Below are 25,052 nucleotides of genomic sequence, written 5' to 3'. Positions count from 1 at the left end.
GGGAAAAGTTCCACAGGGCTCGGTGCTGTGCTGGTGTTTGATGGATCCTGGGCTCTGTTTGTCCCCCATCCTCCAGAAAATGAGACCCAAATCAAGAAGGATGGGCAGGAAGTGTGGATTAATTATGAAAAAAAGTGGGAAAAGAGAGTCAGAAAGGGTTTGGTGCTGTACTGGTGTTTTAATGGATCCTGGGTCTTCCTCCTTCCCCCCGCCCCCCCCCCCAAAAAAAAAAAAAAACAAAAAAAACCAAAACCAAACAGAGCCTTAAATCAGGAATGAAGGACAAAATTTGTAGATTTATGATGGGAAAACAGAGTGGGAAAAGAGACTCCCACGGGGCTCGGTGCTGTGTTGGACAGGCTGGGTTTGGTGTCCCAGCACAGCCCAGCTCAGTGATGCTGCCAGCAAAGCCCCCGGAGCCCGGGGCAGCTGCAGGTGACAAGCCAGGGATGAGGATCCTGCCCTGGGCAGCCTCTGAGCCAGCCTGACCCCGGCTAAAGCTGGGACCTGCCAGGCAGGGCTGGGACAGGGCTGGGACAGGGCTGGGACAGGGCTGGGGACAGCGAGTGCCACCCCCCAAACCTGGGCTGAGCCCGCGGTGTGGGCAGCAGGGGAGGGGGTTCTGCCCCTCTGCCCCGCTCGGGTGATTCCACACCTGCAGAGCTCAAAATTCCAACATCAGCAGCACCTGGAGCTGCTGCAGAGAGCCCAGAGGAATCCACGGAGCTGCTCCAGGGCTGGAGCCCCTCTGGAGCCAGGCTGGGAGAGCTGGGGGTGCTCCCCTGGAGAGGAGAAGGCTCCAGGGAGAGCTGCGAGCCCCTGGCAGGGCCCAAAGGGGCTCCAGGAGAGCTGCAGAGGGACTGGGGACAAGGCCTGGAGGGACAGGACACAGGGAATGGCTCCCAGTGCCAGAGGGCAGCGCTGCACGGGAGATTGGGAATCAGGAATTGTTCCCTGGGAGGGTGGGCAGGGGCTGGGATGGAATTCCCAGAGCAGCTGTGGCTGCCCCTGGATCCCTGGCAGTGCCCAAGGCCAGGCTGGACATGGGCACAGTGGGAGGTGTCCCTGGGGTGGCACTGGGTGGGATTTCAGCTCCCTCCCAACCCCTCTGTGGTTCAGCTGTACCACAATTCCAGGATCCCGAGCCTGAATCCCACTCCCACCGTGGATCACATTTACTCTGTGGTCAGGGGTTGGCTGTGCCACCAGGATCCAGCAGGGTTTGATCAGAGCGGCTTCCAGGGCAAACCCTGCTGGCTCAGCAGAGCTCGGGGAAGCTTAGGCCAGCCCTGAGCTGAGCTCAGCTCAGCTCGGCTCGGCTCAGCTCAGCTCAGCTCGGCTCAGCTCAGCTCGGCTCGGCTCAGCTCAGCTCAGCTCGGCTCAGCTCAGCTCAGCTCGGCTCAGCTCAGCTCAGCTCAGCTCGGCTCAGCTCAGCTCAGCTCGGCTCAGCTCAGCTCGGCTCAGCTCGGCTCAGCTCAGCTCGGCTCAGCTCAGCTCAGCTCAGCTCAGCTCAGCTCGGCTCTGCTCAGCTCAGCTCCCTGTCCCAGGCACAAATGAGTCCATCAACCACGCTGGGAAACCGAACACAGCTTTGATCACCTGCCCTCAGAGCCGGGAGCCCCTGCAGAAATCATCCATCCTGGGATGAGGGATCCTTCCCGCAGGGATCCATCCCGGGATGTGGGATCCTTCCCACAGGGATCCATCCCGGGATACAGGATCCTTCCCGCAGGGATCCATCCCAGGATGAGGGATCCTTCCCGCAGGGATCCATCCCGGGATACAGGATCCTTCCCGCAGGGATCCATCCCGGGATACAGGATCCTTCCCGCAGGGATCCATCCCGGGATGAGGGATCCTTCCTGCAGGGATCCATCCCGGGATGAGGGATCCTTCCCGCAGGGATCCATCCCGGGATGAGGGATCCTTCCCGCAGGGATCCATCCCGGGATACAGGATCCTTCCCGCAGGGATCCATCCCGGGATACAGGATCCTTCCCGCAGGGATCCATCCCGGGATGAGGGATCCTTCCCGCAGGGATCCATCCCGGGATGAGGGATCCTTCCCGCAGGGATCCATCCCGGGATACAGGATCCTTCCCGCAGGGATCCATCGCGGGATACAGGATCCTTCCCGCAGGGATCCATCCCGGGATGAGGGATCCTTCCCGCAGGGATCCATCGCGGGATACAGGATCCTTCCCGCAGGGATCCATCCCAGGATACAGGATCCTTCCCGCAGGGATCCATCCCGGGATACAGGATCCTTCCCGCAGGGATCCATCCCGGGATACAGGATCCTTCCTGCAGGGATCCATCCCGGGATGAGGGATCCTTCCCGCAGGGATCCATCGCGGGATACAGGATCCTTCCCGCAGGGATCCATCCCAGGATACAGGATCCTTCCCGCAGGGATCCATCCCGGGATACAGGATCCTTCCCGCAGGGATCCATCCCGGGATACAGGATCCTTCCCGCAGGGATCCATCCCGGGATGAGGGATCCTTCCCGCAGGGATCCATCGCGGGATACAGGATCCTTCCCGCAGGGATCCATCCCAGGATACAGGATCCTTCCCGCAGGGATCCATCCCGGGATACAGGATCCTTCCCGCAGGGATCCATCCTGGGATGAGGGATCCTTCCCGCAGGGATCCATCCCGGGATACGGGATCCTTCCCGCAGGGATCCATCCTGGGATGAGGGATCCTTCCCGCAGGGATCCATCGCGGGATACAGGATCCTTCCCGCAGGGATCCATCCCGGGATGAGGGATCCTTCCCGCAGGGATCCATCGCGGGATACAGGATCCTTCCCGCAGGGATCCATCCCAGGATACAGGAACCTTCCTGCAGGGATCCATCCCGGGATGAGGGATCCTTCCCGCAGGGATCCATCGCGGGATACAGGATCCTTCCCGCAGGGATCCATCCCGGGATACAGGATCCTTCCCGCAGGGATCCATCCCGGGATACAGGATCCTTCCCGCAGGGATCCATCCCAGGATACAGGATCCTTCCTGCAGGGATCCATCCCGGGATGAGGGATCCTTCCCGCAGGGATCCATCGCGGGATACAGGATCCTTCCCGCAGGGATCCATCCCGGGATACAGGATCCTTCCCGCAGGGATCCATCCCGGGATGAGGGATCCTTCCTGCAGGGATCCATCCCGGGATACAGGATCCTTCCCGCAGGGATCCATCCCAGGATGAGGGATCCTTCCCGCAGGGATCCATCGCGGGATACAGGATCCTTCCCGCAGGGATCCATCCCGGGATACAGGATCCTTCCCGCAGGGATCCATCCCGGGATGAGGGATCCTTCCTGCAGGGATCCATCCTGGGATACAGGATCCTTCCCGCAGGGATCCATCCCAGGATACAGGATCCTTCCCGCAGGGATCCATCCCGGGATACAGGATCCTTCCCGCAGGGATCCATCCTGGGATACAGGATCCTTCCCGCAGGGATCCATCCTGGGATACAGGATCCTTCCCGCAGGGATCCATCCCAGGATACAGGATCCTTCCCGCAGGGATCCATCCCAGGATACAGGATCCTTCCCACAGGGATCCATCCCGGGATGAGGGATCCTTCCCGCAGGGATCCATCCCAGGATACAGGATCCTTCCCGCAGGGATCCATCCCGGGATACAGGATCCTTCCCGCAGGGATCCATCCCGGGATACAGGATCCTTCCCGCAGGGATCCATCCCGGGATACAGGATCCTTCCCGCAGGGATCCATCCTGGGATACAGGATCCTTCCCGCAGGGATCCATCCCAGGATACAGGATCCTTCCCGCAGGGATCCATCCCGGGATACAGGATCCTTCCCGCAGGGATCCATCCCGGCCTGCCCGAGCCCTGCTCTCCCACCCGGGGCTGCTCCCAGGACAGGGGGAGGCTGCGGGAGCTCTGGAGCTCTGCAGGGCCGAGCTATTTCTGGAGCTGGAATGTGCGCGCGTCCCACCCGGCTCCTTCCAAATGTTTTCCAAGCAGCGAAGGCGGTGGAACAGAGCGGTGCTGTGCCCGAGCCGGCTGCACGTGCGGCAGGGGACAGGGACAGGGAGAGGGAGAGGGACAGGGACAGGGACAGGGGATAGGGGACAGGGACAGGGACAGGGACAGGGACACAGGGACAGGGGATAGGGACAGGGACACAGGGACACAGGGACACAGGGACACAGGGACACAGGGACACGGACAGGGACAGGGACAGGGACACGGGACAGGGGACAGGGTCAGGGACAGGGGATAGGGGACACGGACAGGGACAGGGGATAGGGGACATGGACACAGGGACAGGGACACAGGGGATAGGGACAGGGACACAGGGACAGGGACAGGGGATAGGGACAGGGACACAGGGACAGGGACACAGGGGATAGGGGATAGGGGACAGGGACAGGGACAGGGACACAGGGACAGGGACACAGGGGATAGGGGACAGGGACACAGGGACACAGGGACACAGGGACACAGGGACACAGGGACACAGGGACAGGGGACAGGGACAGGGACGGGGACAGGGGATAGGGGACATGGACACAGGGACAGGGGACAGTGGCTGGGTGCAGGCCGTGCGTGCCCTCCCGTGTTTGGGGCAGAAAAACTCAGATTTGGGGCAGGCAAGTCACACCGGGGGTAAGGAGAGGCTGGGAGAAGGAAGGACGGGGAAGAGGGAAGCAGCAGAACAAAGCATCACCCCAGCATCACCTCCCCTGCCAGAGGAGGGTCAGGAAAACCAGTCTGGATGGAGCTGTGGGCACAGGAAAACCAGTCTGGATGGAGCTGTGGGCACAGGAAAACCAGTCTGGATGGAGCTGTGGGCACAGGAAAACCAGTCTGGATGGAGCTGTGGGCACAGGAAAACCAGTCTGGATGGAGATGTCCAGAGCCCCCTGTGCTGTCACCTTCCAGCAGGGGCACAAGGACACAGCTCTGCCTCCCCCTGCCCTGCTGCCACACGGGTGTGCCAGCCTCTGCCAGCTCTGCCCGAGCCGCAGAAATCCCACTCAAGTCGCTCCTGCACAATCCCCAGCCCGTGTTTCTGCTCTCCTCCTTCCTTCCTCCCCTTCTCTTCCCCCCGAGTGGCAGCAAGGGGACCCTGGGTGACCCCAGCCACCTGCACCCCTCTCCCCATCCCTGCTCCCCCTGGCTGGCATCACCCAGCACCAGACAGGGCTCGGGCCCTGGCGCAGATTCCCAGAGCAGCCGTGGCTGCCCCTGGATCCCTGGAAGTGTCCCAGGCCAGGCTGGAGCCACCTGGGACAGTGGAATGTGTCCCTGCCCGTGTTGAAACAAAAGCTGCAGTTTATTTTAATGCAGCTCCACATTTAGCAGGGGGATTTGATTTTCCTGACCCCTCCCTCTCTCCTGCGAGCCGGACACCTCTGGCCGTGAATTCCCTGATCCCATTTGGAGTGAAAATGAAGTTCCTCTTCCTTTTCCCTCGATTCTTTGCTGGTAAAATGTCGTGCTCTATCCAGCCCTCCCTATTTCCCCACGATAGGAGATGTCATGATGAGGTTTTTTCCTTGGTGCAGCACTGCTGGCTGGGGTGGTTTAAATCCACCTGTGCCTTCCACTTCTGTCCCAGAGATTCCAGGCATTCCCCGTGCTCGCATTCAGCATCTGCAATGACTTTGTGTGGAGTTTTCTGTATTTCCTAGGAGCTCTGTGAGTGCCCAGATGCTTTCAGGAGAAGCCAGAGGCACGGATAGAGCTTTGAAATGATCACATTTAATCACTGGCAGCACAAGGGGTGGTGGGGGAGATGTTGGGAAGAGTTCCTTTGGAGGCCCGAGAGCGCTGGTTCCGTTAAATCCTCACAGCCTGACCCGGCCGGAGTTCTTTCCTGCAGTGTAATGAGAAATATTAATTGGGAGAGACAAGAGGAGTAACCCTGCATGGGTGTGAGTGTGGAAGAAGCTCTGCAGTGGCTCCTCCTGCTCCTCTCGCATTCCCACTCCCAGCCAGCCACTGAGGATGCTGCAGGCCACTGCAGGGGTGCCACCTCTGTCACCCCTGCGGTGTCCCCACGCCTGGGGCCGCTGTCCTTGGGGCTGGGGACACCGCCACTGACGGGGCCCTGTGGCAGCTTCCTCATCCTGCCCTTTTCCCTGCGCCCAGGACATGTCCTGGCTCATCCTGGCGGTTCCCAGGCCAGGCTGGGCACTGGGGCCTGGAGCAGCTGGGACAGGGGAAAGTGTCCCTGACCATGGCAGCGGTGCCACTGGGCGGGATTTCAGGTCCCTTCCCACCCAAACCCCTCTGGAATTCTGTGTTTCTGGGATTCTGGGATCCTGGGATCCTGTGAAATTTGTAAAGCCAGCCCCAGCCTTTTGAACATTATTTTTCCTGGGCACCTTCCCATAACCATTCCCATTTAGTTTTCCATTAAAGTTCAGCCCCACCGAGGTTGGGAGGGGCTGAACCGTCCTTGGCTGTGCCCAGAGCCCAGAGCAGAGCTCAGCTTCACTTCCCAGCTCTGAATTACCCAGGACGGGGCTGAATTTGCACTCCCAGCTCTGAATTACCCAGGACGGGGCTGAATTTGCACTCCCAGCTCTGAATCACTCAGGATGGGGCTGAATTTGCACTGTCAGCTCTGAATTACCTGAGATGGGGCTGAATTTGCACTGTCAGCTCTGAATTACCTGGGATGGGGCTGAATTTGCACTCCCAGCTCTGAATTACCCAGGATAGGGCTGAATTTGCACTGCCAGCTCTGAATTCCTCAGGATGGTGCTGAATTTGCACTGCCAGCTCTGAATTACCTGAGATGGGGCTGAATTTGCACTCCCAGCTCTGAATCACTCAGGATGGGGCTGAATTTGCACTCAGGGTCTGGTCTTAGGAGGAGCAGAAACCCCATCACCAGCCAGGCTCTGGTGCCTCCTCTCTGTGTCTCTGGAAATGTTTTGTTCCACGTGCAAAGAAAACTCTGCAGTTCTGTTCCTCCAAAATGCTTTGGTTGCTGTGAGGAGAGCACAGAGTGAAATACCTAAAAGATGAAGATAAAGCCAAAATGGTGACAGAAGGGTTGAGATAAGGAGGGAGAGGACGAGCAGGGAGAATCCCTGATGTGCGGATGGGAGCAAGGAATAAAATCCCTGATTTGGGAACGAGGAATAAAATCCTTGATTTGGGAGAAAGGAATAAAATCCTTGATTTGGGAACAAGGAATAAAATCCTTGATTTGGGAGAAAGGAATAAAATCCCTGATCTGGGAGCAAGGATTAAATTCCCTGATTTGGGAGCAAGGAATAAAATCCCTGATTTGGGAACAAGGAATAAAATCCTTGATTTGGGAGCAAGGATTAAAGCCCCTGGTTTGGAGAGGCTGGGAGGGTCTCTGGGATACGATTTCCCTTTCCAAGCTGCCTCAGCTCACCAGTGTCTCTTCTTTCCCACCCCAGGCACGCTTTTCCTATGAGCACCTGCGTCTCCTCCACCTCCCAGAGGATGCACCTGTAGCAGCTTTCCCACAGGTAAGCGCTCAGCCACGGCCCCAGCACCAGCTCCAGGGATTTTGGGGGTGTGGGGATCACAGAGCCCTCGGGGCTTTGGGATGGAGCCCAGCCTGGTTCTGTGATGGATTTTTGCTTTCTGTGGGGGCCCTGCAGGTTCTGTGCCCCTCTGGGGGGACACAGCTCCAGGGAGTTGCAATTCCTAGAGCAGGTGTGGGTGACTGAGCACTAAAAGATGTTTTGAGGGGTAAGGACTGGTCCCGACTCGGTTTCTCGCTTTGTTTCTGCTGCTCCAGTTTGGTTTGTAGGTGATCACAGTGATTTCCCGGTCCCAGCCAGGTCTGCAGGGTGAGGGTGGAGCTGGCAGCTCCTGCTGCCCTGATTCTCCTCCTGGCTCTTTACCCAGCAGCTGAAAATGTCAAATATTGAGAAACAGAAGCTGCTGCTGGGTGTCTGCCCTTGAACACGAGCAGCAGTTCCCAAATCCCACCTTCCCTGCAGCGCTGCCTTTTCCCCTGGCAAACTCCATAAAGTCTCAATTTTTTGGTGAAGTTTTGCCTTCCTGGGAGATGCTGCCTGCTCAGCTTTGGGGGAGTTTGTGGGAATGAAGTGCTGCTCCTGGAGCTCTTGGAGAGCTGGGAGCTGCTGGACATGGACATGATCTACTCCAGGACGCTTCAGGGACTCGATTCCGGGTCTGGTGCCAGCGTTGGGGCGATTTTAAGGACTGGGAATCCCTTGGCTGATGTGAGAGGGGTGAGCACGGGCCCAGAGTGGAAAATGGGATTGTCTGCTCCCTGCTTGGGGGCTGTATCCATGGGGATGCACGGCCTTGGCTGCACCCAGGCTCTGGGGTGTTTTCCTGGCTGTGGGGTGTTTTCCCAAGCTGTGGGATATCTTCCCAGGCTCTGAGGTGTCTCCCCAAGCTCTGGGGTGTTTTCCCAAGCTCTGGGGTATCTCCCCAGGCTCTGGGGTGTTTTCCTGGCTCTAGGGTGTCTCCCCAAGCTCTAGGGTGTCTCCCCAAGCTCTGGGGTGTCTCCCCAAGCTCTGGGGTGTCTCCCCAAGCTCTGGGGTATCTCCCCAAGCTCTGGGGTATCTCCCCAGGCTCTGGGGTGTTTTCCCAAGCTGTGGGATATCTTCCCAGGCTCTGGGGTGTCTCCCCAAGCTCTGGGGTATCTTCCCAAGCTCTGGGGTGTCTCCCCAGGTAAAATGTGGTGGCACAGGCTGGAAGCCTGGGGATGTGCCAGCCCGGGGTTGGTGCTGCCGCTGCCCCTGCAGAAGGCACAGCTTTTTTTGGGCAGGGTTTGAGGGTGGTCAGAGCAGCCCCGGCTGAGCGCCGCTCGCTGCGCTCCCCGGGATCAGCGGTGCCAGCTCCCTCCGCGGTTAAATCTGATTATCCCGCCGCCTTTCCCTTCCCGAGCGTTCCCTGCCGCGTCCCTTCAGCCGGGCCTGGCTCCTGCCCTCCGCTCCCGGCGGCAGCGGGACAACAAATCCAATAAATTCATCTGCTGCGTCGTCTGGCCGCCCCACACCCCCTCCCTCGCCGTCCTTTTTGGCAATCTGTCGCTCCGAATTTTGGTGCGGGGCCAGGAGCTGAGTTAAAAAAAAAAAAAACAACTCCTCGGGCAGCTGGAGCGCGACACAATGGGGTTTAAATGGGGTTGAGATTGGCTTCAGCGTGTTTGTAAACAAGCGCACTCCAGCGGGGCCCCGCCCCGGCCGGCAGCAGACAGAGCTGATGAGGCTCCGCTGAGATCAGAATTAATTAACGCGGGAGGAGATGCTGCGCAGGGAAAAGGGGGAACATCCCCCGTGCTGTGCGCCCCGACAGCTCCGGGGTGTCCCCGGGGCCGGCAGGAGGTGAGCGGGGAGGGCTGGAGGTGCAGGGTGGAGAGGATGCTGCGCCGAGGTGTCAGCTCGGCGCGGGAATCAGCCGGCGGGGATGGAAGATCCGCGCAGGGAATGAAAGCTTCTGGCCTGTCAAAATAGCCCCGCTCCTCCTGAATTCACACAGCTTGTTCCCGCTGGGGGAGAAAAAAAAAAAAAAAAAAGGAAAAAAGAAAAAAACAAAAACCCAACAAACCAAAAAAACAACCAACCAAAAATAGTTTAGCGGTTTCTTTGCAACAGGGAATTAAAAAAAAAAAAAAAAAAAAAAAAAAAAAAAAAAAAAAAAAAAAATCCTTTACTGAGGAGGATTTGAGGAGGGAAGAACAGGGAGGGGGTGAAAAGCGGTATTGGGAGCTCATGGATTGGACGATTCCAGGTCATCGGTTTTGGTGAAAAACCCTGAATTTCCAGGGCTGGGCTTCCACTGTGCTGCTGAGGGCTGGGAGGGGAGCGAGGCTGACATCAGGAGGTCACTGGTTACACCCACAGGACTGCACCCACCTTTCCCTGGGCACCTTCCCATAACCGATCCCGTTTAGTTTTCCATTAAAGTTCAGCCCCACCGAGGTTGGGAGGGGCTGAACCATCCTTGGCTGAGCCCAGCACAGAGCTCAGCTTCACTTCCCAGCTCTGAATTACCCGGGATGGGGCTGAATTTGCACTCCCAGCTCTGAATTACCCAGGATGGGGCTGAATTTGCACTCCCAGCTCTGAATTACCCAGGATGGGGCTGAATTTGCACTGCCAGCTCTGAATTACCCGGGATGGGGCTGAATTTGCACTCCCAGCTCTGAATTACCCGGGATGGGGCTGAATTTGCACTCCCAGCTCTGAATTACCCGGGATGGGGCTGAATTTGCACTGCCAGCTCTGAATTACCTGAGATGGGCTGAATTTGCACTGCCAGCTCTGAATTACCTGAGATGGGGCTGAATTTGCACTGCCAGCTCTGAATTACCCGGGATGGGGCTGAATTTGCACTGCCAGCTCTGAATTACCCAGGATGGGCTGAATTTGCACTCCCAGCTCTGAATTACCTGAGATGGGGCTGAATTTGCACTGCCAGCTCTGAATTACCCAGGATGGGGCTGAATTTGCACTGCCAGCTCTGAATTATTCAGGATGGGGCTGAATTTGCACTCCCAGCTCTGAATTACCTGAGATGGGGCTGAATTTGCACTGTCAGCTCTGAATTACCCAGGATGGGCTGAATTTGCACTGCCAGCTCTGAATTACCTGAGATGGGGCTGAATTTGCACTGCCAGCTCCGAATTATTCAGGATGGGGCTGAATTTGCACTCCCAGCTCTGAATTGCTCAGGACGAGGAGTTACTCAGCCCTTCTAGTGGGGAAATCAGGGAGGGGGAAGCTCAGAGGGTTTGAGGTGAAGGCCTTTGGTGTGAGCTGGGCCAGCCCTGCCGGGTCTGTGCTGCTCCTCTGCGGCCGCTCCCTGCCCTCGGCACCGCGGGATCGCAGGAATCGGCACCGCGGCTCGGAGTGGGAACTAATTAATGAATTCAAGACGTGCTGGGATTCAGTTTTATTAAACTCTGGAAGCAGAGCAGAGGAGGTGAAATGTAAGCAAGGGTTGGGAAGGAGGAGGAGGGGCTGTGCCACACGTGGTGCCCGCCAGCCCTGGGGGGGTGCCCAGGTTATCCACAGGTAACTCCAGGTGATGGATTAGGGAATCCCAGAACAGGATCACACAATATCCACAGTGGGAAGGACCCAGAGGGATCCTGGATTCCAGCCCCTGTCCCTGCCCAGACCCCATCAATCCCCCCTGTGCATCCCTGGAGCGCTGTCCCAAGGCTCCTGGAGCTCTGGCAGCCTCGGGGCCGTGCCCATTCCCTGGGGAGCCTGGGCAGTGCCAGCACCTCTGGGGGAAGAACCTTTCCCTGCTCTGCAGCCTCAGCCTGCCCTGGCCCAGCTCCAGCCGTGCCCTGGTGCTGTCCCTGTCCCAGAGCAGAGCTGGGAGCTGCCCCTCGGGAGGAGCTGCAGATCCCTGAGCTCTGCCCTCAGTGCGCTCTGCTCCAGCTGGACACACCCACACGCTCCTGGTTTCACTCCAGCCGAGGAGGTTCTGCTTCCCTCACCCCGCTGCTCTGGGATCTTCCTGACCCCTCCCTCTCTCCTGCGAGCCGGACACCTCTGGCCATGAATTCCCTGATCCCATCTGGAGTGCAAATGAACTTCCCTTTCCTTTCCCCCCGATTCTTTGCTGGTAAAATGTCATGCTCTATCCAGCCCTGCCTATTTCTCCATGATAAGGGACGTCAGCTCTGTATTTATTGCCTTCAAAATGATTTGGGGTCTGCTGGGATGGAAATTGAAGTCAGTCACTGCTCAGATGCTGCACCTCAGTTCTTCCTCTGCTCCCAGAGTTCTTCCTCTCTGCTTGGATGTGCTGGCACAGCTTAACCCAGCTGGACTTCACAGGAATAACGGAGATTTTGGGATAACTGGGGATGTGGGGTGTGTGCAAAGCCATCAGCCCGCACAAGGGGTGCAGCACAGGCCCTGCTTTTTTTTTGGGAACGCTGTTTTGCCTGCCGGATCTCCAGCATCCCACATGAGCTGTCTTCCCTCCTGACAGCTCGGGGAGTAAACTCCACGCTAATTTTAGCTCTCCCTCCAAGGTGGATCTCTGAGGTTTGGGCACCGTCAATGCCTTATTCATAAACCTAAAACACTGTAAAGAGGGAGGGGGGAGGAGGGGGCAGCGAAGGTCCCACCCTGAGCGCGTCTGATCCGCCGGCAGCTGCAGCTCTGCCTCGCCGCGAGAACAAGCCGGGGTTGTTCCTTCCCCGGCCAGGAAAGGGCCGTGTGTTTGTGTTCAGGGCCCTGCCGGTGTGTGCAGCGTGTGCAGGTGGCACATGAAAACCTGCCCCGATCTCTCGCCCTGTTTTTCCTGGACCGGCCTTAGCTCCGTGTGGGAGCTCTGGAAATGTCCCCGTGGCTGCGTCTGGCGTTGGATTTTGGAGCCTTCGGGTGTCGTTTGGTGTTTAACCCTGGAGGTTTCTCCCGTGCACTTTTTTTGACACCTCTGGCCATGAATTCCCTGATCCCATCTGGAGTGAAAATGAACTTCCTTTTCCTTTCCCCCCGATTCTTTGCTGGTAAAATGTCATGCTCTATCCAGCCCTGCCTATTTCTCCACAATAAGGGACGTCAGCTCTGTATTTATTGCCTTCAAAATGATTTGGGGTCCGCTGGGATGGAAATTGAAGAACTCAGAATTGAGTTTTGCCCAGAACACACATTTCGTAGAGCAGTTGGCGGTTTCTGCCACTTGGAGCCCGTGGGGCACTGGGATTTGGGATCATTGGGCTTTCTCATTGGATAAGAGTGCAGTGGAAATGCAGAGGTGGGGATGAGACCTCTTCCAGCAGGGAGGTGGGTGATGATCCAGGATCTGGGCGCTGCAGCTCTGCGCTTCCCTTGCGACCTTGACATCTGCTCCGACCTTCACCTGTGACCTTCACCTGTGACCTTTACCTGTGACCATCACCTGTAACCTTCACCTGTGACCTTCACCTGTGACCTTCACCTGTGACCTTCACCTCTGAGCTTCACCTGTGACCATCACCTGTAACCTTTACCTGTGACCTTCACCTGTGACCTTCACCTCTGAGCTTCACCTGTGACCATCACCTGTAACCTTTACCTGTGACCTTCACCTGTGACCTTCACCTCTGAGCTGACTTGTGACCTTGACCTGTACCTGTGACCTTGATCTCTGCTCTGACCTTTATCTGTGACCATCACCTGTGACCGTCACCTGTGACCTTTGCCTGTGACCTTCACCTCTGAGCTGACCTTCACCTGTGACCTTTACCTGTGACCTTTACCTGTGACCTTCACCTCTGAGCTGACCTTCACCTGTGACCATCACCTGTAACCTTTACCTGTTACCTTCACCTGTGACTTTCACCTCTGAGCTGACTTGTGACCTTGACCTGTACCTGTGACCTTGACCTCTGCTCTGACCATCACCTGTGACCTTTACCTGTGACCTTGACCTCTGCTTTGACTTTTACTTCTGCTCTGAGCTTCCCTTGCGACCTTGACATCTGCTCCAACCTTCACCTGTGACCTTTGCCTGTGACCTTCACCTGTGACCTTCACTCATGACCTTCACCTGTGACCTTGACCTCTGTTTTGACTTCCACCTCTGCTCTGACCTTCACCTTTGACCTTGACCTCTGCTCTGACCTTCACCTGTGACCTTGCCCTTCCCACCCCCGTGGAGCTCCTCCTGTGGCCGTGGCACACGGGGACGCGGTTTAGCGGCGCTGGGTTGAGGGTTGGCCTCGCTCCCGTCCATCCTTGGTGATCCTGGGGTTCCCTGGGCTCTGGCTGAAGGAGGCTCCGTTCACCTCCAGCCTTCCTCTTCCTCCAAAGCGAGAAATGGGGGAAAAATGGGGAAATCTCAGAAGTGGGTGTCCGATCCCGCAGCTCTTGGTGTGTTCCCAGAGTGAGGAACGGGGAATGCTTTCTCAGAGTCCCTACTCCCACAGTTGCTGATGTATTGCCAAAGTGAGAAATGGGGCAACAGTGGGAAAAACTGGGATGAGCCGCTCATCCCACAGCTGTGGGGATCTTCCCAAAATGGAAAATGGGGGAGCACTTTGAGTGTCCTTAATCCCACAGCATCTGGGCTGTTCCCAAAGTGAGAAATGGGAGAACAGTGGGGAAAACTCTCAAGAGTCCCTAATCCCACAGCTGATAGGATGTTCCCAAAACAAGAAATGGGGGAACAATGGGAAAAAAATCAGAATTGAGTCCTAAATCCCAGAGCTGCCAGGATATTCCCAAAAGCAACAAATACAGGAACAATGGGGAAGATTCAGAACTGAGTCCCTAGTTCCAGAGCTGTTGGTGTGTTCCCAAAGCAAGAAATGGGGGAGTGACTCAAAAGCTTAGAATCCATGAATCTACAGCTGTTAGGATGTTCCCAAAGCTTCACCTTGTGGCTCCAGGAGTTGCCGAACCCAAATCAATCCTCACCTAGAGACCTGGATTTTGGTGGTGTTTGAGACCTGGATCTTGGTGGTGTTTGGGACCTGGATCTTGGTGGTGTTTGAGACCTGGATTTTGGTGGTGTTTGAGACCTGGATTTTGGTGGTGTTTGAGACCTGGATCTTGGTGGTGTTTGAGACCTGGATTTTGATGGTGATGGTGTTTGAGACCTGGATTTTGGTGGTGTTTGAGACCTGGATCTTGGTGGTGTTTGAGACCTGGATTTTGGTGGTGTTTGAGACCTGGATCTTTGTGGTGTTTGAGACCTGGATTTTGGTGGTGTTTGAGACCTGGATTTTGATGGTGTTTGAGACCTGGATCTTTGTGGTGTTTGAGACCTGGATTTTGGTGGTGTTTGAGACCTGGATTTTGATGGTGTTTGCTTGGCAGGAGCTGGAGAGGATTAAAGATGGGGTTTGGGGCCTTGGCTGGTGGAGCTGGACTGCGAAGTCCTGGTGGGGATGCACAAGTGGCACTGGGAATTGCTGCGAAATGTGAGCCTGACGTGGCCCTGAGGTGCAGCTGGACAGCAAAGTGCTGCAGCTCTCCCCTGATGTCGAGGAGGGGAGAGCCGGACTCATCACTCCACATCATTCCTGAGTTTGAAATTCCACCCTGGCAGGGAGGAGTTTCAGCCACCCCTCAGGAGCCGCTCACTGAGCTTGCCCTGGAAGTGAGTAATTCCTTTAATTCCTTCTCCACAGGGAATCCGGAGGCTTGGTTGGTATCTGCCAATGTACCAGGGCTGGGGAGGGCTGGGAAAAGCAGAGAGCAGCTCCTAAAATCCCTACTTTTGATGGCCTGGAGGGTGCCCGGGCTCTGAGGTCACGGAGACAAAATGAGGAAGTTTTTGTTGCTTTTTACATCCAGAGTTATGAAATTCCTGTTTGAATGGGCTGAAACTCTGGGCGGCTGCGAGGAAACGAGGCTCAGACCGGGTGCAGGGCATGGATGGAGCCCAGTGGAGAGAAAAGATGTTGAATTTGAATTCTCTGTTCCCGTAACCAGAGCGTGGCAGGCCGTGGTGCTGGGAGAGGGGGCAGAAAAAAGTGAACTCCAGGTTCTGTTTGCGCTGAAATATTTTTGGGCATGTTTGGGTTCTTTGCTGTGGCAACCGGAGGGGTTATTTTTAGAATTTCTCCCGAGATGCTCCTCCGTGCCTCACTGAGCTGCTTGGGAAGCAAAGCTTTCCCAGGGGGTTTCGAGTTGAAATGAGCGTTAATTCAGAAAAATTCCGAAGGATTTTGCTGTTCAGAACTGAGCAGATCCTGTGCGAGATCCCTCTGGCTGTGTGTCCAGCCTGGACCTCCTGCTGGGCATTCCCAAATTCCAGCTTTTAGGAATGGAAAGGCTCTGATTTCACCTGGGAACCCCGGGGCACAGAATTAAACCAGGGGCAGATATTATGGCAGCTCGGCTTAGCAGTTCCACGGAGTAATCCCAAAATATCCGTTGGCATTTGCAGCCCCAGCGTTCCTGGCCCTGAGCCAGGGGAGGGCCTCCAAGTCCAACCCAGCCAAGATCAGATCCCTGCTTTCCTGGGGAGCTCCATCAGGGAAGGGAACGCGGGTTTGGTTGGGATTTTGGGTGCAATTCTGTGGCCAAACCCATTCATGGAATCCCAGAATGGTTTGGGTTGGAAGGGCCCTTAAGTCCCATCCCATTCCATGGCCTCGGACACTTCCAGGGATTCCACAGCTGCTCTGGGAATCTCAGCCCCTCACGGGGAAGGATTTCAGCTCAAAATCCTCCAGGATTCCCTAAGCTGTCACTGGGATATTTCCACTTTCCCATTTCCAAACAAAAAAGCATTTGGGGTATCCAGGCTGGAGCATTTCTTCCTTCAGGAAGTGTTGTTGTGCTCCATAAGGCCCAGACCCCAAAAGAACAAAAAAAAATTCCCAGAAGATCCCAAAGCAGGTCCAGCAGGGAAAGGGAAGCTGCTTTTCCAAATGCCATCCTTCATATTTAATTTTCATCCATAATCCTTTAAATACACTGCCCTGGATTGGGAAAATCCATTGGGAAAACCACAACAGCCCAGCCACTGCCCTTTCTCCACGGCCTGCTCGGGAATGCTTTGTGTTTGGGATTTGTTGTTCCTCTCTTGGAGTTTTTTCCAGGATGCTCTGCAGAGTGTTTCCAGGTGCGTGTGGATGAGGCAATGCTCCGTCTGCCCGTGGTTTGGTCGAGGGCTCCGTTATTCTTTGAGAATTTTAGGAAAAAAAAGTAAATTAAAATGTGCAGAGGAGCATCCACAGATGGTCAGGATTGGAGCAAGAGGTTTCCTTATCTCCATATATTGATGAGTTATAGAATCACAGGATGGTCCGGGTTGGGGGGACCTTAAAAACCATCTCATTCCAAACTCCCACTGGCTGGAAATCCTTAAAGAACACCAAACTCCAAAATCCAGGGGTTTGATATCCCAGAGGGGCTTGGAAAACCTTAAACATCCCCAAATTCCAAACCCCAGGGGTTTGATATCCCAGAGGGGCTTGGAAAACCTTAAACATCACCAGATTCCAAACCCCAGGGGTTTGATATCCCAGAGGGGCTTGGAAAACCTTAAACATCCCCAAACTCCAAAATCCAGGGGTTTGATATCCCAGAGGGGCTTGGAAAACCTTAAACATCCCCAAATTCCAAACCCCAGGGGTTTGATATCCCCGAGAGGCTTCAAATCCAGGGATTTCAAACCCAGCCCCAGATGGGCAATCAAAGATTGGGGGAATTGAGGCTCGTGGAGGCCCAGGACTGGCACAGGGGTTTTTAAATGCATTTCAATATTTGAGTCTTGAGGAAAAGGAGCAGCAGAGCTGTTAAAATTCCCTGTGAGCAGTGGGGAAATTTGAGCCACGTCGTTAGGAGGAAATTTAAGGGGGTGGGTTTGCCTCGAGGTGTTGGACCAACACGGGCATCACCCAGGGAAAACGAGGCAAAAAAACAGGAAAAGGATGTGATGTTAACATTTGAAACAGAGGAGTGCCCAGCTCGTGAAACATTTTACTTTTAACGAGATTTATCTCCGGATTTATCTCCAGCACCAAGTTTGTTGCTGTTTTCAGCCCTAATCCAGCCTCGTGCTCCGTTCCGCAGCCATGGAAGCAATTAGAGTATTATTTGTTTATTCTCCATGCTACTGTTGTTTATAGGAACAAAAAGCAGCTTCTCCCAGCCAAGGAGCCAGGCAGAGATTTTAATTTTTTTTATTTTTTTTTTTTCCAAACCCATGTGACCAGTTCTGATTTACTCCTGGAAGATGCTACAACTTTTAAACTCCAAAGTTTGAGCAGCCTCGTTTGCCATTTCGTGTTGACGCAGATAAACAAAATGGCCTTAATTTTTCCCGGTTGTTTTCTTGTTCCTTCCCTTATTATTATCATTATCATTATCACTGCACCACAGAAGCAAAATTAAGGAGGTGAATGAACAGCACTTCCCAGCAGTCAGGTGGGGCAGGTTCATTTTCAGGTTTGTTCTGGGTACAGAAAACAAAAATCCACTCTCTGCGTCGGGAATATTGAGAGCAGGAGGCTCCTGTGGAGCCAGGGATGTGCAGGTGGAGCCAACAGTGAATCAGAAATCTGTGACAAATTTAATCTTCATGGAAGGACCTGGAGGGGCTGGAACGAGTCCAGGGAAGGGAATGGAGCTGGGAAGGGGCTGGAGAATTCCTGAGGGAGCTGGGAAGGGGCTGAGCCTGGAGAAAAGGAGGCTCAGGGGGCCCCTGTGGCTCTGCACAACTCCTGACAGGAGGGGACAGCCGGGGGGGTCGGGCTGTGCTCCCAGGGAACAGGGACAGGAGCAGAGGGAACGGCCTCAGGCTGGGCCAGGGGAGGCTCAGGGTGGACAGCAGCAGGAATTTCCCCATGGAAAGGGAGCTCAGGGATTGGCACTGCCCAGGGAGGTTTGGATCCCCGTCCCTGGAGGTGCCCAAGGAATTCCTGGAGGTGGCACTCAGGGCTCTGGAGTGGGGACAAGATCAGGCACAGATCTGATGAACTTGGAGGTCTCTTCCAACCTAATTCATTGTGTGGCTCTGTGAATTCATCGGTGTTGGATCTGTTTGTTGTGTGATGGGCAATCCTGGAAGGGTTTGGGTTGGGAGGGACCCTGAATCCCACCCAGTGCCCCCCCTGCCCTGGCAGGGACACCTCCCACTGTGCCAGTGTCCAGCCTGGCCTTGGGCACTGCCAGGGATCCAGGGGCAGCCACAGCCTGATGAGAAAATTTGGGTGTCACAGCCCAGGGGTGAGGCTGAAAGAGACACAGAACCTGTCCTGTGGGGGTCCCTGGGGAGGGCAGAGCCCCTGCCCTGGGGTGAGCCCTGCCCCACCCCAGGGAAAGGTCTGGGGGCCTCGGCTGCAGCCCTGGTGGCACAGTGGCCTCTGGGAGCGGGGACATTTGTCACCTGCTGGCTGGGCTGGGCTTGTTGGAACAAACAGTGCAGAAAATCAGGTTTTTTCCCGGTAAACTCTGCAGGAAGCATTGCTGGGATGAGTGGGGAAAAACAATTTTTGGCATTTATTGAGATGGATGTGACGGATTTCTAAAAATGAGTGTGGCATTTCCTTATCTCCACATATTGAAGAGTTACAGAATCACAGGATGGTTTGGGTCGGAGGGACCTTAAATCCATCTCGTTCCAACCTCCCACTGGCTGGAAATCCTTAAAAATCACCGAATTCCAAACTCCAGGGGTCTGATAGCCCAGAGAAGCTTCAAATCCAGGGATCTGAAGATCCCCCTGAAAACCCTCACGGTGTCCAATCCACCAAAATTCCATCAACCCCATCAAAAAGTGTAAAGGGTACGTTTGTCTGGTTATTTAATCTGCTCAGAGAGTGTGGGAGCACGTGGCCTCTCTCAGACATGTAAAAACACCCAGCCTGTTAACACAGTGCATAATTAAGCCCTGGAATTCGTTGCCAATGAAAATCTCGCCGTGGATTTTAATAACGTTTTAAAAAAAAAAAAAAAAACCACATAAAAGGGAAAAAAAAAAAAAAAAAAAGAAAAAAAGAAAAGCGAGACAGCTCCGTCTTTTATTAATCGAATGAGCCACGGCTCTGTTCTGGGAGAGGGATAAAACAGCCAGGCTGCTTCAGGAGCAGCCCTACATGTGCAAGTCGAACCCTGCCTTGCCTGGCAAGGTGGATTTTATTTTATTTTATTTTTATTTTTATTTTTATTTCTCCTTTTCTGCTTGCGATTCAGCTCTGATTCGCACCTGTTCTGCAGGGCGGTGCCCAGGGAGGTGTTGGCAGAGCCGAGGCCCAAGGAGAGGAGGAGATGAAGGAGCTGCTCCGATAAACCCAGGGTCAGCTGAGGCACTTCTGGGCCATTTCAGGGCACCATTTAGCACGGGAAAATAAAAAAACCCACAAGGTGTCAATCCTCGCAGCCCCGGGGGTGTTTTAGGTTTTGTCTGCAAACAGCCCAGCGTGGGGCTGGGAGAGGCTGGGGCTGCTCCTGACATCCCTAGGAAAAGCTGGAGGAGGAGCAGCCCGATAAGAGCGGCTGCCAGCAAGCTCAGAGCATTGCCAGGCTTCCACAATCCCTGCTCCGGGCTGGGGATAACCCCAGGGACATGCACGGGGAAGGAAAGCGGGGTGAGCGCGCTGTGCCCCGCCGTGGCTCTGGGTGTGCAGGCGCAGCTTTGCTCCCGGGCTCCTTTCCCCTCTCACACAGATCCATGGCCTGAGGTGACCTGAGCTGGCCACGGCTCCTGTGCTGCCAGCTCATGGCCACAGAGCCGCCAGCAGGGTTTGGGTGGATCCTAAATCCCACCCAGAGCCTCCCCTGCCCTGGCAGGGACAGCTCCCCTCATCCCAGGTAGCTCCAAACCTGGCCTCGGGCACTGCCAGGGATCCAGGGGCAGCCACAGCTGCTCTGGGAATTCCATCCCAGCCCCTGCCCACCCTCCCAGGGAACAATTCCTGATTCCCAATCTCCCATGCAGCGCTGCCCTCTGGCACTGGGAGCCATTCCCTGTGTCCTGTCCCTCCAGCCCTTGTCCCCAGTCCCTCTGCAGCTCTCCTGGAGCCCCTTTGGGCCCTGCCAGGGGCTCGCAGCTCTCCCTGGAGCCTTCTCCTCTGCTCCAGGCTGTGCTGCCGCTCCCCACTGGGCTCTGCCTTGCTCAGGGCAGTTCCCCCTGGTGTGCCCTGCCAGGCAGGGGTGATCACACTCCTGGAATTATGGAATCACTGGATATCCCAAGCTGGACACCCAGGAATGGCTGGCTCTCAGGGTGAGGTGTGCTCCTTCACCAGCTGGAGAAAAGAAATTTTTCAGTCTCTTTCCAATCTCCCCCTTGGCGCTTTTGCTGCTTCCAAAAAATCCATGCTCAGAAGGGAAGCGGTGGTAAAGGATTCCCCAAAAAAACCACAACAACCCTGGCTCAGGGGGTTCCAGGATTCTGGGATGTTTGAGAGCCACCTGAGGAATGATCTTCAATCGGGGAATAGTCCTGGGAACAGCAGCAGTCCAGTGAGCCCTTCCATAATTCCATACTCTGCCCCTCTATAAATCCATGCTCTGTCCCGAGCCTCAGCCCAGGAAAGGGGGGAAGAACACCCCAAGAGCTGGCTCTGTGCCCCAGCACCCTCCCCATGGCTTTTGAATGGAGCCCCTGAGCTGGAGGTGAGGAGGGACAAGAGGGGAACCTCAGGAACGTCACCCTGCAGGTTCGGAGTCGATTGGATGCCAGGACATCATTAATTCCTGCCATATCAGAAATTAAATTAAAGCCTTTGCGGCGCTGATGGGGAGGTCTCCGCAGAGCTCCATTAGCTCAATTCACCTTTCTCTTCCAAGACAGCCCCAGCATTAATTGACCAGAATTCAACCCAGCTTTCCCTGCCGGTAACATGGGTTCAGAGCTCCTAATTGACCTGCTTTGCTGGCAGGGCAGGGAGCTCCAGCAGCCACTGCCTGCCCGCAGCCTGTAATTACAGAGATTTCAGCCCTTGAAGGAGAATTTGAGGAGCTTTCTGTGCCGAGTTGAACGTGTAAAATAATTTATATGTCTAAAAAGGAGGGAAAAAAAAATAAAATAATTCCAAGAGAATCTTTGAAACCTCTGAGCAGAGTCAGGGGAGGAAGCTCAGAACTTGTGAGCTGGTGGCACAATCCAGCTTTGTGGAGGAGGTTTTGGGTTGGGATCTCCTGGAGGGGTGAGCAGGGAGGGAAGTTTTGGGTTGGGATCTCCTAGAGGGATGAGCAAGGAAGGAAGTTTTGGGTTGGGATTTCTTGGAGAGGTGAGCAAGGAAGGAAATTTTGGGCTGGGATCTCCTGGAGGGATGAGCAAGGAAGGAAGTTTTGGGTTGGGATTTCTTGGAGGGGTGAGCAAGGAAGGAAATTTTGGGTTGGGATCTCCTGGAGGGATGAGCAAGGCAGGAAGTTTTGGGTCATTCTCCAGAGCTGTTGGCTGTGATGGGTGGGACAGAGGCACCAGAGCAGATTTTCCATCCTAAAGTCACGGTGGGCCACAGAAGCCCTGGGTTTGGAGGAGCAGGTGACTCGTGCAATGTTTGGGACTGGCGCTCCCTTCCAGCACATCCACAGTTCTCTGTCCAGCAGCTGCCCAGGACACCCCAGGCCCCTGGCAGCCCTTGTTCCCATGGTCTGAGCTGCAGAGTGGCCCCTTGGCCACCAGGACTTCCCCCTTGGCCGCCAGGACCTCCCCCCTTGGCCACCAGGACCTCCCCCCTTGGCCACCAGGACCTCCCCCCTTGGCCGCCAGTCCAGCCTGGTGTTTGCCCGTGATCCCCTGAGCTCTGCTCAGCCCTGCAGCAGCTGGGGACGGGCGGTGGTTGCTGCTGCCCGTAGGAACCCTGAGCACTGATAATTCCTGGCTTTCTGTGCTGATGGGCACCGACCCCCAGCAAACACTGCATTGACCTGAGGCCGTGGAGAAGGCTTCCAAAACTGAGTGACAGCGCTGGGATTGTGCGTGTGCAGTTTGGATAGAAGTGTGTGACAGCACAGGGTGGAAAATTTAGAGTTTAAGGGTTTAGAATATAGTAATTGAGATAAAGCGAGATGGAGGTTTCAGGGCCTAGGCTGAGTCCTTCTTTTTCACCTTCTTCTCCAGGGGTTTGGGTGGTATTTTGTAATTGGGTAGAAAAATCCGCATTGCAGGCCATGGGTGGTTGGTTATTGGGTTAAAAGTAAAAATAATTTAGGTGTCATTTCTTAATTGGACAATTTATCCTTAAAAGGCCTTGCAGGGAGAGAGATGGGGCTCCCTTTTTGGTTTGTTAGCTTGAAGTGCTGCAGAACTCACGGTTTGTGAGACTGTAATGTAGATAAGAATTAATAAACATCTGAGTCCGAACAAGAAATACCATCTCGAGCATTTAATCGTGACTCTGGCGAACAAAAAGATAAAACGCAACAGCTGCCTCTCCCCAAGGAGCACCTCTCCGGGAGGAGCCGCTCGGGTGGGCAGAGGCAGGCCCTCGGATAAACCAGAGACGAAAGGCGGGAAGGGGCTCCTGTATAAAGTTTATTTTGCAGACTCACGCCCAAGGTTCCAGGGACAGAAAGACGCAGATCAAAGGAATGCTCAGGGTTAAGTATGGGGTCAGGAGCCAATGGTCTGAGGGCAAGGGGTGGTACAAGGGCAGGGCAAAGGGCAGAGACCCACGGGGGACGCGAGGGCAGGACACCAGGGATGGCACAGCCAGTGGGGAAACTGGGCGAGGAGAAACCCCTGGAACCAGGGACACGTACGAACAACAAACCACACGTACGGCAAGGCCCACGGGCCAATGGGAGAGCAAAACTGAGATAATTACCATGGGCAGAGCAGCCTGGGGAAGCCTTTTTGCTCACCCTAGCTGATGTGGCACTCTTGAACCCTGTGGTGGGTTCTTCCAGGGCCATGCTCTGGGAGTTCCCCGTACAGGCTCCTGGTGCTCCACACAGCCCCAGCCCTGCTCAGAACGGGGTCCCGGGCTGGGAAAGGGTTGGAGGTGAGCTTTCCTGGAGGGTGGGACAGGCTGCACTCACACACGGGCGTGGGATGTGGCTTTGGGGTGACACTTTGGGTCTCCTCACCCTGTTTCACCCCAAATGTTCCTCCCCAAACCAGCGGGATCCCTCCCTTCCCCAGCTGGGCTTCCCCTGCTGGTGCAAATCTTGTGAAACCCCAAACGCCCTTCCCCTGACCCCGGTGTCCCCTGGGGGCTCCGGGTGACCCATCCCAGTGGCTTTTCCTGGGACAGCTGTGCCCTGGGGCCGTGGCTCTCCTGGGACAGGGGCCAGGCAGGGCAGCCCTTCCTCTGAGCCCATCTTGGGGTCCCCTCCAGCCGCTGTGGGACTGGGCCTGGGATGGGCCTGGGAGCAGCTGGGCAGGGTTTTATTGGTCATTGATGGTCATTGGTGGTCATTGGTGGTCATTGGTGGTCATTGGTGGTCATTGATGGTCATTGGTGGTCATTGATGGTCACTGATGGTCACTGATGGTCATTGGTGGTCATTGATGGTCTTTGATGGTCACTGTTGGTCACTGATGGTCACTGATTGTCGTTGATGATCATTGATGGTCATTGATGGTCATTCATTACATTTCATTGGTCCTGCAAGTGTCCCAGGCCAGGCTGCAGAGGGACTGGGGACAAGGCCTGGAGGGACAGGACACAGGGAATGGCTCCCAGTGCCAGAGGGCAGCGCTGCATGGGAGATTGGGAATCAGGAATTGTTCCCTGGGAGGGTGGGCAGGGGCTGGGATGGAATTCCCAGAGCAGCTGTGGCTGTCCCTGGATCCCTGGCAGTGCCCAAGGCCAGGCTGGACACTGGCACAGTGGGAGGTGTCCCTGCCAGGGCAGGGGTGGCACTGGGTGGGATTTCAGGTCCTTTCCAACCCAAACCCTTCCAGGATTCCATAACCCCAGAAACCTCTCCCTGGGAGTGCCCAGGGGCTGGATTTGGGGGCTGCTCGTGCATCAAGCACTTCCCTTTGGATCCAAACATGGATTAGGTGCGAGCAGAGTCCAGGCCCCAACCTCGGGGACCTTCTGAGGCACGTGTGGGATATTTCAGGTGCTCCACGGAGTCAGTCAAGGCTGAGCAGCTCGGAGCAGGGCAGGGCTGGGCGCGCTCCCAAATGCGCTCCCTGCAAAAACCAGAAATGTTTTTACATCTGCGTTGGATTATACTTTTTTTTTTTTTTTTTTTAAACTTAGAGATGGGGTAACTGAGAGGTGTTTTAAAAACTTTTATTCTTAGTCTTATGTGAAGGGTGAGACAATCTAGATGTTATAATTTACGCTATTACAATCAGAAGTTAACCATTTCTTAATTGCAATATATTATAAGAGTTTCTTGGCTTATTAGCTTTTGCTGTACAATATTATTAATACCTTAAAACTAATCATCTAAAATTGCTCTTCGTAAGTCTTACTACAATACACCTTTCATAGTTCTATTTCTCTGAAGTGTCTAGTCTTATTTACAAAACTATCATTTAAAACTTGTTTCTAGCTCTATTTCTCATTTGACATTGCCCTACTTTACAGGACAGATACCGTTAAAAAAAAAAAAAACCACCTCCAAAAATGTCATTTTTAAATTAACATTTCTCGCTTTAAAGTCTATATACAAATACATCTTACATAAACCTTCTATTAAGCTTTAAACATTTTCTGCAGATCCATTTC

General features: G+C 55.0%; 1 protein-coding gene across 6 annotated transcripts in view; it reads left to right on the top strand.

Annotated features, from left to right (window-relative positions):
* The window catches only part of HIVEP3 (HIVEP zinc finger 3), a 270,464-nt gene that overhangs the window by 111,558 nt on the left and 133,854 nt on the right, over nucleotides 1–25,052 (top strand). For all 6 annotated transcript variants that reach the window (XM_040086055.2, XM_040086054.2, XM_040086052.2 and 3 more), the window contains one exon: nucleotides 7,423–7,494. The gene's annotated coding sequence lies outside the window, so the exon portion shown is untranslated. The remainder of the gene's footprint in view (nucleotides 1–7,422; nucleotides 7,495–25,052) is intronic.

Source organism: Hirundo rustica, chromosome 25, assembly GCF_015227805.2.
Source record: "Hirundo rustica isolate bHirRus1 chromosome 25, bHirRus1.pri.v3, whole genome shotgun sequence".
Classification (NCBI taxonomy): domain Eukaryota; kingdom Metazoa; phylum Chordata; class Aves; order Passeriformes; family Hirundinidae; genus Hirundo; species Hirundo rustica.
The sequence above is the reverse complement of the archived record's forward strand: the minus strand, read 5'-3'. Positions and strand labels throughout refer to the sequence as shown.